Raw genomic sequence first — 13675 nt, forward strand, 5'->3', positions numbered from 1 at the left:
GATATTTCAAACATCTTCTACTTAAGTTCTTCAATTTTGCATTATTACTTTTATAAATATGACTGCATCATATGAAATCACGTTTTTAAGCAACTGCTTTGGTAAGTAGGTAGTACTTTTTAAATTTAATTTATTCTACAGAAAATAATTGTTTCTTCTAAACCTTTTTATGCCAAACCTGGTCATTGTTGACCCTTCATAAAGCCTCAAGAGAACAGAATATTCTTACCGGTTGTATACAAGGGCACTCATACCTCCCAATTAAGGAAAACGGTTTTATTTCGATTACAAAACGAACAATTCATGAGAATTAAAAGTGTACTTTTAATATTCAATTTGATGTATATAGGACTTGAAACTACCAATTAGGTTAAGACCCATTCAAATTTTCATCTGAATTTGGTATCGTTAGTGATGATTTTCTTAAGATGGTCAAACTGCCCACATTCCCCTACTTAATACTTCTACGATCAAGCTGTAACCGAGCAGAGTTGCCAAACTTAATTTCCAATAAAATTTCAGAACAAATGTATCGTTAAAAATAAAGAAAGATGATCATTATGGTGAAGTTGATCTCGATCCCAACCAATTTCCTCTTCTCGACGTAGGTACCGTAATCCGGAGGTAAATTGATCACCGGGGTGAAATTGATCATTACGGGTTGTGTTTTTAGTTGCCACGTAGACAATTTTCAGTTATAGATATCAAGAGAAATTAGATAGTATTTTATCAAGGGATCCAAATTTATTAAAAGTAGTTACCTAAAATTTACTTGAAAGTCATTTGAGGGGTGAAATTTCACGCCATATTTTCAAATGTGAGATTTCAGAAATGTTTTAAAAATAAACAAAACACTCAACATGATGACAAGTAAACGTGCGTGTGACAGATTGATTCATAACGTGCCGAGGGGTAGGTGTGCTTAATGTATAACGCTTATTGCGTAGGGTTACCAATCACCATGAATAGGAAAATAAAGAAAAGTGAAGTGAAAACTCCAAGAACCGAGTGGACGAAGGAACCGGAGGTATTTTTTTTTTAAAGTTAAAAGGTGAGTGAGGGTTCTAACTATTGGTTTTTTTCCTTGTGACGATCATCAAATGATCCATTTCGGGGAATAGGGGGGAGGGGGAGTCATCTCGCAGGTGGCATCGTGCAGTGAACATTTTGTTAGGCTGGAATGCTAGCCGCCATTGTGCTTTTACCGCCGTTATGTTACTGTCCCCCTCACCCTCTCAACCTCTTGTGCAACTTTTTATCGCTCTCTTGCCTCTGCGATTATTTGTGTTTTTTTCACCCATCGGTTCTCTATAAGCTGACCAAATTGGGTTCTTTAAGGGTATTGAGGTAAATGCATATTCGTAATCTGCATTTAAATGAAACCCAAACCCAAAATTTCATCAATTTTGATACACTGGAACTATTTTAAATAAGTACGATTACATTTGCAAAAATCACCTTTTTAACGCCCCTCGGTGTCACTTTGTATGGGAGCGAGCTGTCAGTTTGTCAGTTTGGTGTCAAACAGTGAAGTTATTATTTTGCTTTAAATCTTGATTTAAAAATCGAGATGAAAGTGTGTGGGTTCGAAAAAAATATCGCTGTGTTCAGAAAACGAAGTTCTTTCAGATGATATATAAAAACCAATTAATTTTTCAAAATTAAAGAACCCAATTGAGGTAACTCATGTTGTTTCAAGGCATGGTACAGTTTCCGGAAGCATCAAGGAATGTCATGGGGCCTGGTGACATGATTTTTTCTCGGACATCCAAGGCAACTGTGTTTGTTTCCTGAAAGATGTTTGCTGGTGTAGTCCGGCGAATGTCTCAGAGCCACTGATTAAAATTCTCACGGTTGTGGGAATCATTTGAATTATTCAGGGCTACTGTGCTTGTTTCGCTCGAGACAGTTTTCGGAAGCATCCAGGAATGTCATGGACACGAAAGGGATACTTTAATATCAATGCCTTTTCGAAGCTAGATCTCACCAGCGCTTAGTACCATCTCGAACTTTGCAAAGAGTCTCGGGATCTAACAACTTTCCTAACGGAAAATGGAATGTACCGGTTTACGAGGCTGATGTTTGGAGTCAATTGCGCTCCAGAAATTTTTCCAAGGGAAATGACTCGCATATTGAATGATTTTGATAACGTTATCATTTATATCGATGACATTATGATATTCGCTGCAACGCTGGAAAAGCTACGAACGACTGTTGCTCGCGTTATGCAGGTTTTGAGGGCCAACAATCTGACCTTGAATGAAGAAAAGTGCGAACTAGAAAAAAAACTCGTATTAAGTTCCTAGGTCATGAACTAGATGAGAACGGTTTCCATATCGATGAAACAAACTGTTTCCGAATTACGAAGCTTTCTTGGTCTCGCCTCATTTGTTAGTCCCTACATAAAAGATTTTGCAAAGCTTACAAATCCTCTCTGGAGCGTGGTTACAGCAAAAACATAGAATTGGGGTTAACAACAAAAGACTGCGTTCGATTTGATCAAGGAAAGGATAGCCAATAGTATCGTTTCATTGGGATACTTTTCAGATTCCGATAAAACTTACCTCTATACCGACGCGTCTCCTAATGCACTTGGCGCAAGAATCTTGTGCAAGAATCAGTTGACCAAAAACACCGTATAATAAGTTTTGCGTCTAAGGCATTGACTCCAACGGAGAGGAAGTATGCCCAAAATCAGAGGGAGGCTCTCAGTACTGTATGGGCCGTTGAACACTTCTCGTATTTTCTTCTTGGAAGACACTTCACTTTACGAACGGATGCGAAGGGTGTTACGTTCATCTTGGACAGATCGCGAGAGAGTTCTAGGAGGGCCCTTACAAGAGCAGATGGATGGGCACTAAGGTTAAGTCCTTACAGTTACACCGTAGAGTACGTAAGAGGCAGGGAAAATATAGCTGATCCATCGTCACGCTTGTACGGGGGTTTCGACGATCCTTTTGATGAGAATTCCAGTCCCTGGGAAATCGCTAGACTTGAAGCAAACACGATTAATTTTCTGACCGAGAGGGAGGTGCGTGAAGCGACTACACGAGATGAAACCCTACAACAAGTTCTTCAAGCATTGGAGACGGGAAACTGGTCCAAACAACTCCGTAGATTTCATTTAGTGGCAAGGGATTTATACGAGAAAAATGGGATTCTGGTTAAAAATGGACGTGCCGTAATTCCCAGCGACTTCCGAGAAAAGGCCATGGAGGTCGCTCATGAAGGACACCCACTAACTGCCAAATTTAAAAGTATATTGAGAGAACGTGTTTGGTGGCCAGAACTGCAAAAAGATGCGGAGAATTGGGTCAACAGTTGTAAAATATACACCGTGAATGGTAGACCTGAGAAACCTACACCGATTAAGCGAATTTTTGCTCCAGAAACTGTATGGGATTCAATTGCGCTTGACTTTAATGGACCATACGCGAGATATGGTGGCATTTACATTCTGGTAGTAGTCGACTACAGATCGCGATATTTAATTGCAAAATCAGTAAAATCAACAAGTTTTAATCACACGAAAAAGGTGCTAGAAGAAATTTTCGACGGAGAGGGTTTCCCAAAAAGCATTAAGAGTGATAATGGTCCTCCTTTTAAAGGAGAAGAGTACAAACGGTATTGTTCCGAGAGAGGAATTACTACTATATTCTCAACGCCCCTCTACCCGGAACAAAACGGGCTTGTTGAAAATTACAAGAAATTGATTAATAAAGCGATGGACATTGCATCAACGGAGGGAACCAGATACGAAGATGAGCTCCAGGCAGCAGTGCGTGCTCACAACGTTGCCGCGAACTCAGTTACAGGAATCGCACCAGAGGAAGTTATGTTGGGACGGAAAGTTATGAGGGGCCTACCATTGTTAGATAGAGCATAGGTCAAGCTGGATGATGAACTCCTAAACAAGAGGGATCGTGAGGCAAAGCTGCAAGGGAAATAACGAGCGGATACCCGCCGCCATGCTCGGGAATGTCAGGAACGTGCCGAGGGGTAGGTGTGCTTGATGTATAACGCTTATTGCGTAGGGTTACCAATCACCATCTCACAGTGCGGAACTATTGACACCTCATAGCTATTAATACCGGGTATGCTGGAGCCATGGCTATATGACCGGGATAGAAAATTGATTGAAAACGTATTATTATTTTTTGTGATTAGGGTGAGTGGGCCAGCAGTGGGGGAATTAAGACAAATTATTTATTAAAAATTAAATGAACGATGTGCATACAATTTTTATGCGTCAATCTATAGCTTTCAACCTCTATTTTACTAGAACAATATTACATTGTTATTAAAGTGTATACAGTGTTATAAAATTCATCCTCCATTAATAGGAACACTGTTCCAGTGGTTGTGGTAGTTGCTAAGTTTGGTTCCTATAATAGTGAAAGGCATTATTTTCTTCTGGGTTCCACTATTATAAGAACAGTACCGCAACTATAGGTGCAACGGAGTCAAAATCTCAAGGAAAATGAATTGTTGTCCGTCATTTATGGACTAATTTTAAGTTCTAAATATGCAGAATTGCCTTATATAAAGGCAACTGTCGATGAAAAATAACTTTACCCAGATTTCCCTGATAATTCCGGCACAACCCCCAAACTGCAACTATAGGTACACCACTTTCACTGGAATATCTCCTCTAATTTATTTAAAATTAAATTCAAAGTGTGTACCGCATAGCATCGAATTCCAAATTTTTACACTTTTAAAAGTTGATTATCAATAATCATTCTCAAAATAACTCGTAAATTTTATCATGGTCTAGTAGTATCGTTCAGAGCCAATACACATACCGTATGCGTGATAATGTTTGCACCATCGTACAAATAAGGTTCCCGTTTTACCTGTGCATATAATGCCTTGAATTTCTTTGCATGAACGTAACCTATAGCTCATACCGTAGTAGGCTGTGTATAAAAGAAAATGATTTACTTAGTTTGACAGTTGCACCACGACGAAGTGGCAGCGTATTCGTGATTTGTCTCACGCGCAAATATCGCAAAAAGACATTTAAATCGCCATGGGAGTGTCCCGGTGGACCTTCAAAAGGGTTTTAGACCGAGAAAAGAAAGGATAACTATCCGCGAAGGTGGCCACAGGTCGTCGGGTTCCGAGGGTTATCGCTGCTATCAAAAGGAAGATTCGGATGAATCCAGTGCGTTCAATTTAGGAAAATGGCAAAGGAACACGGGATCAGTGACTTTACGGCACGGAAGATCTTAAAGTAAGATTGCGGGGCGAAGTCGAGGGCACGGAAAAAAAAACTCACATGATTACCAACCGCATCCAGGAGCTACGAGTCGAACGATGCAAGAAAATCTTGAAGTTCCTTAAGCGAAAAAATCCGGTAATCCTGTTTACCGACGAGAGCATGTTTACCGTCGATTCCGTATCAAATTCCAGAACCGACCGGTATATTAGTTCTCTTCCGGTAAAAGACGTGGCCGACGAGCACAAGAACGTGTATCTGACCAAGCATCCTGCTAGCGTTATGATGTTTGGACTGGTGGCTTCCGATGGCAAAAAAATGGACCCGGTGTTCATTCCAGAAGGCGACAAGGTCAACACGGAGGTCTACATCGGGATTTTAAGTAAGTATGTTCTTCCGTGGATCAAAGAACAGTACGGTTCAAAGCTAAATGTTGAATTTCAACAAGATGGGGCTCCGTGCCACACTTCGAACCGCACTCAGAAGTGGTTGCAGGAACATGTTCCGTTCTGAGCGAAGGATATGTGGCCGCCATCCAGCCCCGATCTTAATCCGCTGGATTACTCAATATGGCGCGTCATGAAGGCCAAGGCCTGTTCTAAACGCCACCCGAGTACAGCAAGCCTCAGACAAACATTGACCCGTACCTGGAGAGAAATGGATCCAGACTACATTATTAGAACCTGCCGTGCATTCCGGAAGCGTGTGGAGGCCGTAATTGTAGCAAGTGGAAACTCGATCGATGATTAACATAGTTTAAGACTTTGAGAAACACCGCCCCTTTGAATGAATAAAAAAACTCGAAAACGAAATCTTTTAGATTTTTTTTATTTTGACGTTGCTCAATGGTGCAAACATTATCACGCATACGGTATTTATTATACAGTGCTTTCCCGATTTTTTCTACCCACGATTTTGCCAGCCTGAAGATTTTGCTGAACTTTTTGGAAACTATAATGAAAAAACATTGGCATGAATTCTGAAGCATTTCACTCCAAATGAAACTTAATTGTTTTATCTCAAATAAACCTCAATTATTGCGACACTGCACAGCTGTATCGAGTCCCTCCCGATAAAGGTAACTAGGTGGCGGATAGAGCTGGGATGGCTGCAATACAAGTTTTGGGCAGATACACCATTCAAGAAGAAGGTTTAGTGATCGCCAAAATTAACGGAATATTCATATGCAGTTGCTACGCACCCGATGAACGATGGAGCTGTTCCACGAGACGCTGGTTGGACTTACCGAAGATCGGACCGAAGACCGGTAGTCATCGGAGGAGACTTCAATGCTTAGGCAGTGGAGTGGGGAAACTGATGTACCAACGCAAGGGGGCATGATGTACCAACGCAAGGGGGCACATTCTGTTGGAAGCTCTGGCGAAGCTAGAAATTAGGCTGTTCAATAAAGGCACCTCCAGCACTTTTCGCAGAGATGGTCGGGCATCCATTATCGACGTCACTTTATGCGGGCTGCAGTCCGTCGCTGTTGGAAAACATGAATTGGAGAGTGTGTGAAGGATATACCCATAGTGACCATCAGGCAATCCGATATGGCATCGGCCAACGGAATCCTGTGGCAGTACAGATGACGAGAACCTGAAGTGGAAGACAAGTTGACAGAATCGTTAGGGAGAGCATGTTACATGACCATGCCGAGGAAACTGAAGCTAAATAACAGACGGCCTCCAGTTTACTGCTGCAACGAGGCAAATAGCACCCTTCGCGCTAGTTGTCTCAGAGCCAGAAGACGTGTTCAGAGAGCAAGAACAGGAGCAGACAGAGAGGAAAGTAGAGGAATGTTCGCAGCACGTAAACGAGAGATGAAGCAGAGCAAATCAAACTGTCAACTGGAGCTGGGTCGAGACGCCGCTGCCAACGACGCACACCTATAGTCGCTATATTCATAGTTTGGCGAAAAGAATTTCGATTTATCAAAAAAAAAACGTTGATTATTCTTTCCTCGCCAATCGAACGCAAATTACCAGCATCATCGGATAGGGGAAACTTCCCATTACCCAAAGATGGTTTTAATTTGCGTAGGCGAGTCTCGAGTCACGAGAAAAGGGGTTCTCCAAAGTTTTGTTCGCAATAGCTGATGTGCTCTTTTCTGTCGTGATTTGCTCGATTGGTTCCGCAATTTGATAGCTCAATTGGCTCCCGAGATTCTATTCGTCAGACTATGAATATAGCAACTATACACACACATCGTGTCGTGATGACGAAGATCAGACGTCAAGTCATGCCCGCTGAAATGTGCTTACAGAACCTAAAAGTCGTCGTGAAAGGACTTTTCTCGAAGCACGATCCAACGACCTGGCCACAGTGATGCCACATATACAGATTTATCTGTAACCATACAGATTGTTTTCAATATTTTGATACAGATATCTGTATATACAGATTAATGATTTTTGGAAAATTTACAGATTGTATTATTTTCGAATGGGCTTGGAATCTCTTGAATGGACTTCTGATGTTCAGATGTTCTAATTTCTCGTTGGAAGGGATATTAGTTTCCCTTTCTTTTTGTTTAATTAACTATGTCATATGGTTACATATTCAATGATTAATTAACTGTGTCATATGGTTACATATTCAATGATTTATTAACTATGTCATATGGTTACATATTCAATGTTTAATTAACTATATTTATATGTCAAATCAAGTCATTTTAGTAAACCCAGAAAATTTTCCGTTGGAAGCAGATTTATCTCTCACTACAACTGGAATTGAATGTCTTGTATTTTCTGAATTATAGAAAAGATATAAATCACTTAAAAAATCAAGATTATAGGATTACGTGATTTAAAACAAAAGGCAAATTCTTTAGAAAGAAAACTTTAGTCATTTTTCAATCATCAATGAGCTCAATGAAAATTTAGGTAAATCCACACTGAGACCATAATAAATAAATATCAGTACCCTTTCGATTTGAGCTCGGTTCGATTTTGGTAACAAAACCATAAAACCGTTCGTTTTTGGCACGGGGTTCAATTTTAGCACAGACAAACAGACGTAACTCTTTGAAAAACTTGTTCTTGAAAACATAGTAGGGTAACTGATGATGGTTGGACCTATTTAGGCCGGTTTCACACGACGTCAACATTCATGTCGTATTTTTTGTATGAATTCAACATATAATTATGATAAATGCGTGATTAGTGGAAAGATCTTCCTTTATTGTTTCTAATAATAACATAAAAAGTTAAATATTATGAACAATTGATTTTATAAAACGTATTTATTCAGCAAAGAATTATGATATTGGTTGGACCTATACTGATCTTGGTTGGGCCTAAAAAATGATGATGGTTGGACCTATTTTTGCAAATGCTAGTTTAGCCCATATTTGTTCAAAAACTTTGTTTAGAGCTTATTGGTATCATGAAAAACCCTTTTTATACAGTTTTTGTGAATTTGCTATTTTAAAAAAATCAAGAAATTTGAGTTTTACTTCGTTTTTAAAAAAGTTCACTTTCCACGCATTAGCTATTCATCATGGCTCATTTTCTCGGAAATCATTGACCCGATTTGGAAAATTTATAACGTCAAACTATAGGTATTGTGGTCCCATTGAAAGCTATCGAATATTGTTGATATCGGTCAACTGATTCCGAAGATATGGCCGGAACAAGTTCCAGGGTATATGGAACAGGAACCAAATTTTGACATGTCAGGAATAAAACCTATCATGCGACACTTCACATTACTTGCAAATTCGATAACAAGATCAATAACAAAATTGAGTGCCTAGGACCACATTGGCCACTTCTGGGCATGTTCTGGGTGTACCCGGGGAATTTAGGGGCTTAAAATGACAGAATATCAGAACTTAATTTCCGGTTTTATAGTTTTTTTATCGGAAATAAGTTTCAGTTAGCAATTTTTAGTTTGTTAACATTTTATTTCAAGTTAATTCACACACAGAAGGTGTATGAGAAGTGCTTAATGTAAATTCATATTAACAGATTCTTTTGGCGCTTTCGTGGTAGTTCGGAAATCGGTGATTGCCCTTTCAGCCAACCTGACGATGGAATTCCTCCTTGTAATTTACGCCCAACTATTGACGCAAGGTCTTTAGCAGCTTCCAAGATCGTTTTGGTCGTCTTGGGACTGCCAGAAGCAGCGCACATACAAACCCAATCCCCTAGCTGGTTCTCCAAATCAACACTCAACACTATTTCCCTTCTATTTTTCTTGCCGTGGCTTCCCTTAATTTTTGCGTGAATTGTCGTTTTCGGAAAATTGTACCTTTTTTTTGTCTGATACGCGGTAAGTGATTTATTTCTTACTAAAAGTCTAAAAGCCTTTTGAAGATTTTCGACCGTATAACTCTTTTCTTTAGACATTTTTTCAATCGAAGAAACTGATCACTCGGCCACGAAATCGAATTTCAAATCAGCTGCGCATGAAGGATGTAGACAAATCGAAGCGCACCTAGGAAACACATAGGTCCAACCATTATCATGCGTAGGTCCAACCATGATCATATTTATCTATTCGAATTTCGTCAATTATTCAAACATTTTAGTGAAACCAATGGATAAATGGCGGTTTAACGTGATGTTTACGCCTTAAAGTAGTATTTTACTGCATAAAAATATAAATAAATGTAAAAAATATTCCTTTTTTGTATGTTTGAAAGCAAGGCATGATGACGAGCAAATGCGTGGAAAGTGAACAGTTTTGAAAACACATTGAAACTCAATTGTTTTGAAGTTTTTTCAATAAAACACCCATGCAAATTGAAGAAAAAGAGTTTTTTATGATAGTAAAGTGATCTTTGAAAATAAAAATTTAGCGAAGATTGACTAAACTAGCGATTGAAAAAAAAGGTCCAACCATCATCAGTTTTTGGATAGGTCCAACCAGAATCAATTACCCTATCTCAAAACATATAACCTCAGTAACGCAATCTCTCTGGCTTCTCGCGGAAAACAAGCTTGCTCGCTAACTCGTAAACAATATTGCATAAAAGTTCTATAGAATGTATAGAAACGTCAAAGTGATCCGATGCCAGCGCTTCGGCGAGTAGTTCGCGGAACTGATAATATTCAAATCAACCGTTAAATGCATGAACGAAGATACACAATGAAGAGTTACGTCTGTTTGTCTGTGATTTTAGCATCATTTCAAAATCGAATGGATTTTGAAAATAATGTACTTTTGTTACATGTGATTACAATTTTTAATGAAAGATTAATTATTTATAGCGTCTATGTAATACAGATGACTCACGGTGGTTCATAATCATCGAAATGATAAATTAAATTTAAAAATATAACTATTAGATTTTGGCAACACTAAATTTTCAACAGGCCAGTGACAAGGCCTATACCAACAGCAGCGTTTGACAGTAGGCAGCATGTCCCGGGCTCAAATCATTTATTTTGCTATGCTGGGCCCGCTGTCACCGTATAACATGTTGCCTATGCGCCTGCCACTGGGCTGATTTTCAAGCTTGTTACCACAATACGGAATTTTGTCAGCCAGATACAGTTTAAAAAGATTTTTTGCGATGAAAATACAGATTGACAATCAATAAAATGTGACATCACTGCCTGGCCACCTACACTCAAAAATATTACAAAACGAATAAAGATTAAATTTTATGCATTTTATGGTTAATCAAAATGTATACATTGGTCCGATTAAAACTTTCGTCAAAATTAAACTAAATCCGATTATCGTAGTGGAATTCGATCAGTGTATCCTAAAATGATAAACAATTATAAAATCAAACGCGATGGCGCTCGTAGTCGTTCGTTATCATTTTCTTGTTGCTATTATCTCGCGTTGGTGTCGCGCGGTTGGTGTTTTATATAAATGCAATTCAAATTATAATTGTTTGACTATTTCCAATCCTGCTGGTTTGGATAGCTCGACTTGTGTGCCAGGATTTTTTAAATTATTATTAAAGATCCAGATATCCAGATCATTCTATATTCCCGGCGGTAGACCGTAATTTGCTCAATGGATGTAATCTCTAGTTCCCGAGAAAACATCGTGAAAATCGAGTAATCCGATTTGGTGATCAATCTGATCGCATATCGTCATGTCGTCAAATCAATTGAGGTCTATCCGAATGTTGACGAAGAATTTACCCTACCGTTCCTTCAGGATACACTTCTGTATAAGGACAGCACTGCGAATGGAATATTGCTTCTGTGGGCGCGTTCAACCTTCGCTCGGGACGTTGCCTCCCAGCGATGGATATCCCACTGGCCAAAATGTGGTTCACACAGCATTTTTGACGAATCATTCGGTCAAGGTCAGAGTCTGCTAACAGAAGCTGCTCAAGTACTATGTACTCAATGCATTGAAACACCGCAAGCTTTATCATATTGGTGGCGCTATGTCGATAATACCACCAAATATGAGGACAACGGGTTGGACTTATTGGGCTCGCATTTGGTAAGAACGTGTCGGGATCTGGTGGAGAGCTTTGACTAACGAAAGACAGTTAGTTCTTCTTTAGTAAGACTGCGTTAGTACGAGTTCGCCAAAAGAACATTTCAAAACTGTACGTGTTTTTCATAATAATAAATATTTAAAAAATAATAATTTAGGAACCTTCCTAAGACAACATTAATTTTGATTTGAAAACAATAATATTAAACATTAAACAAAAAAGAAGCAGAAAATATATTCCCTAGAATAAACCATATGTATGCATTGAAAGTATATTTCGATTTTATACTATGGCAGGGATAAACCATTTTTATACTAAGTTTGCATTCTCTCCCTTTATACCGACCTTTGCGTCGGTACGGAGAGTTGAGACTTAGCGTAACTTTTATACTATTTAGATTTCAATATTTTTTGAGTTTACATCGTACGGAGACGGAGAGGGAGATAACGACGAAGTCACCAACGAGCAACTCGTAGCAGTGCCTGCTGGATACACTCGGAAAACTCTTATGCTGGGTTTAGACTAGGCAAGTCAAATGATCAACTCAGTTGAATTCAATTGACTTGAAAAGTTGAGCCTGGTTCAACTTTTTTCAATTCAAGTGAGTTGATCAAGTCAGTTGAATGGCATGGTTTACACGTTCAATTCGCGTTCAAGTCAGTTGAATTCAACTGACTTGATCAATTGACTTGCCCTGTCTAAACCCAGCTTTACAGAGGATCATTCTAAACAGGCTGACGAAATGCACAGAGAGTAAGCAAGGATTGTCGGAGAGGCAGTTCGGATTTCAAAAAGGAAGAGCTAAAGTGGATGCAATTCGGACAGTTGTCGACAGAGCCGAGAAGGCGTCGAAACAGAAGTGGAGGGGAGATCAATATTGCGCCTTGATAACGATCGACGTCAAGAATGCGTTCAACAGCTCCAGATGGGAGGCCGACGCTACTTCCAGAACCGGATTCTGATCTACGACCCAAATATGGGACAGAGATCGATTACGGTGGGAATTCCACAAGGCTCCATCCTTGGTCCAACGCTCTGGAACGTGATTTAAAACGGCGGTCTAACACTGAAGCTACCCAAACGAGTTGATATCGTTAGCTTTTCGGACGTCGTTGTCTTACGGTAACAGGCAAGACGCTGGAATAGATGGAAATGTTGGGGAACGAGGCGGTCGACATAATTGGACACCTAATGCATAGAGCGAAGCTGCAGATAGCCCACAACAAAAGCGAGGTGGTATTGATCAGTAACTTTAAAACGATGCAGCGTTGGGGAGCACGCAATAAACTAGAAGTGCGTATTGAAATACCTGGGAGAGATGGTCGACGACCGTTTGGCTTCAATAGCCACGTAGAATACGCCTAAGAGAAGGCAGCGAAGGCCATCAACGCGGTAGCCAGAATCATACCGAAAATCTCGAGACCAAGCAGTAGCAAGAGACGGCTTCTGGCTAATGTATTTACGTTAATACTGAGATATGGAGGTTCAGACTTGGTTGCAGCGCTGAAAACCAACCGAAATTTAGGGAAACCGAAAAGTACGTACCGGCTCAACAAACCGTACGCAAACTTTTCGAGACGTTTGGTGTACCCTTTTTTGTAAGAATACAAGCTGAACATTACATTAGGTCCTGAGTAACATTGACAGATTCTCTTCGTCGACTTTCTCTTTGCATCCCCACGGCTATATAAAGCTTTTATCTAGCATCTAATACGACAAACACATCAAGAAACGGTTCTGTGATCAAGTTATTAACGAAAGAGAAAGTCGACGAAGATAATCTTTCAATGTTACTTAGGACCTAATGTAATGTTCAGCTTGAATAGTAAACATTTATCAGTAATTCCATTAATAGTGGATAAATAATGGTTAAACTTGATTTCAAAATCATTTTGATGGTTAAAATATCGAAAAAGAAAATTTCCCGATTTTGTCAGCTTCCTGTTTTTGTCAGTCTAAAATTTCAGTTGGGGCTGACAAAAACGGGAAAGTACTGTGTTGCAAAGTATATGTAGATTGTATTGAAAAAACAATTT

At 39.4% G+C, this 13675-nt stretch overlaps 1 protein-coding gene across 1 annotated transcript in view; it reads left to right on the forward strand.

The window, feature by feature from the left end:
• Nucleotides 1-13675, forward strand: part of Cow (Proteoglycan Cow) — a 711953-nt gene that overhangs the window by 653027 nt on the left and 45251 nt on the right. The window lies entirely within an intron of this gene.

Source organism: Ochlerotatus camptorhynchus, unplaced genomic scaffold, assembly GCF_037179485.1.
Source record: "Ochlerotatus camptorhynchus isolate MF236.1 unplaced genomic scaffold, CSIRO-AGI_Acam_v1.1 ptg000371l, whole genome shotgun sequence".
Classification (NCBI taxonomy): Eukaryota; Metazoa; Arthropoda; class Insecta; order Diptera; family Culicidae; genus Ochlerotatus; species Ochlerotatus camptorhynchus.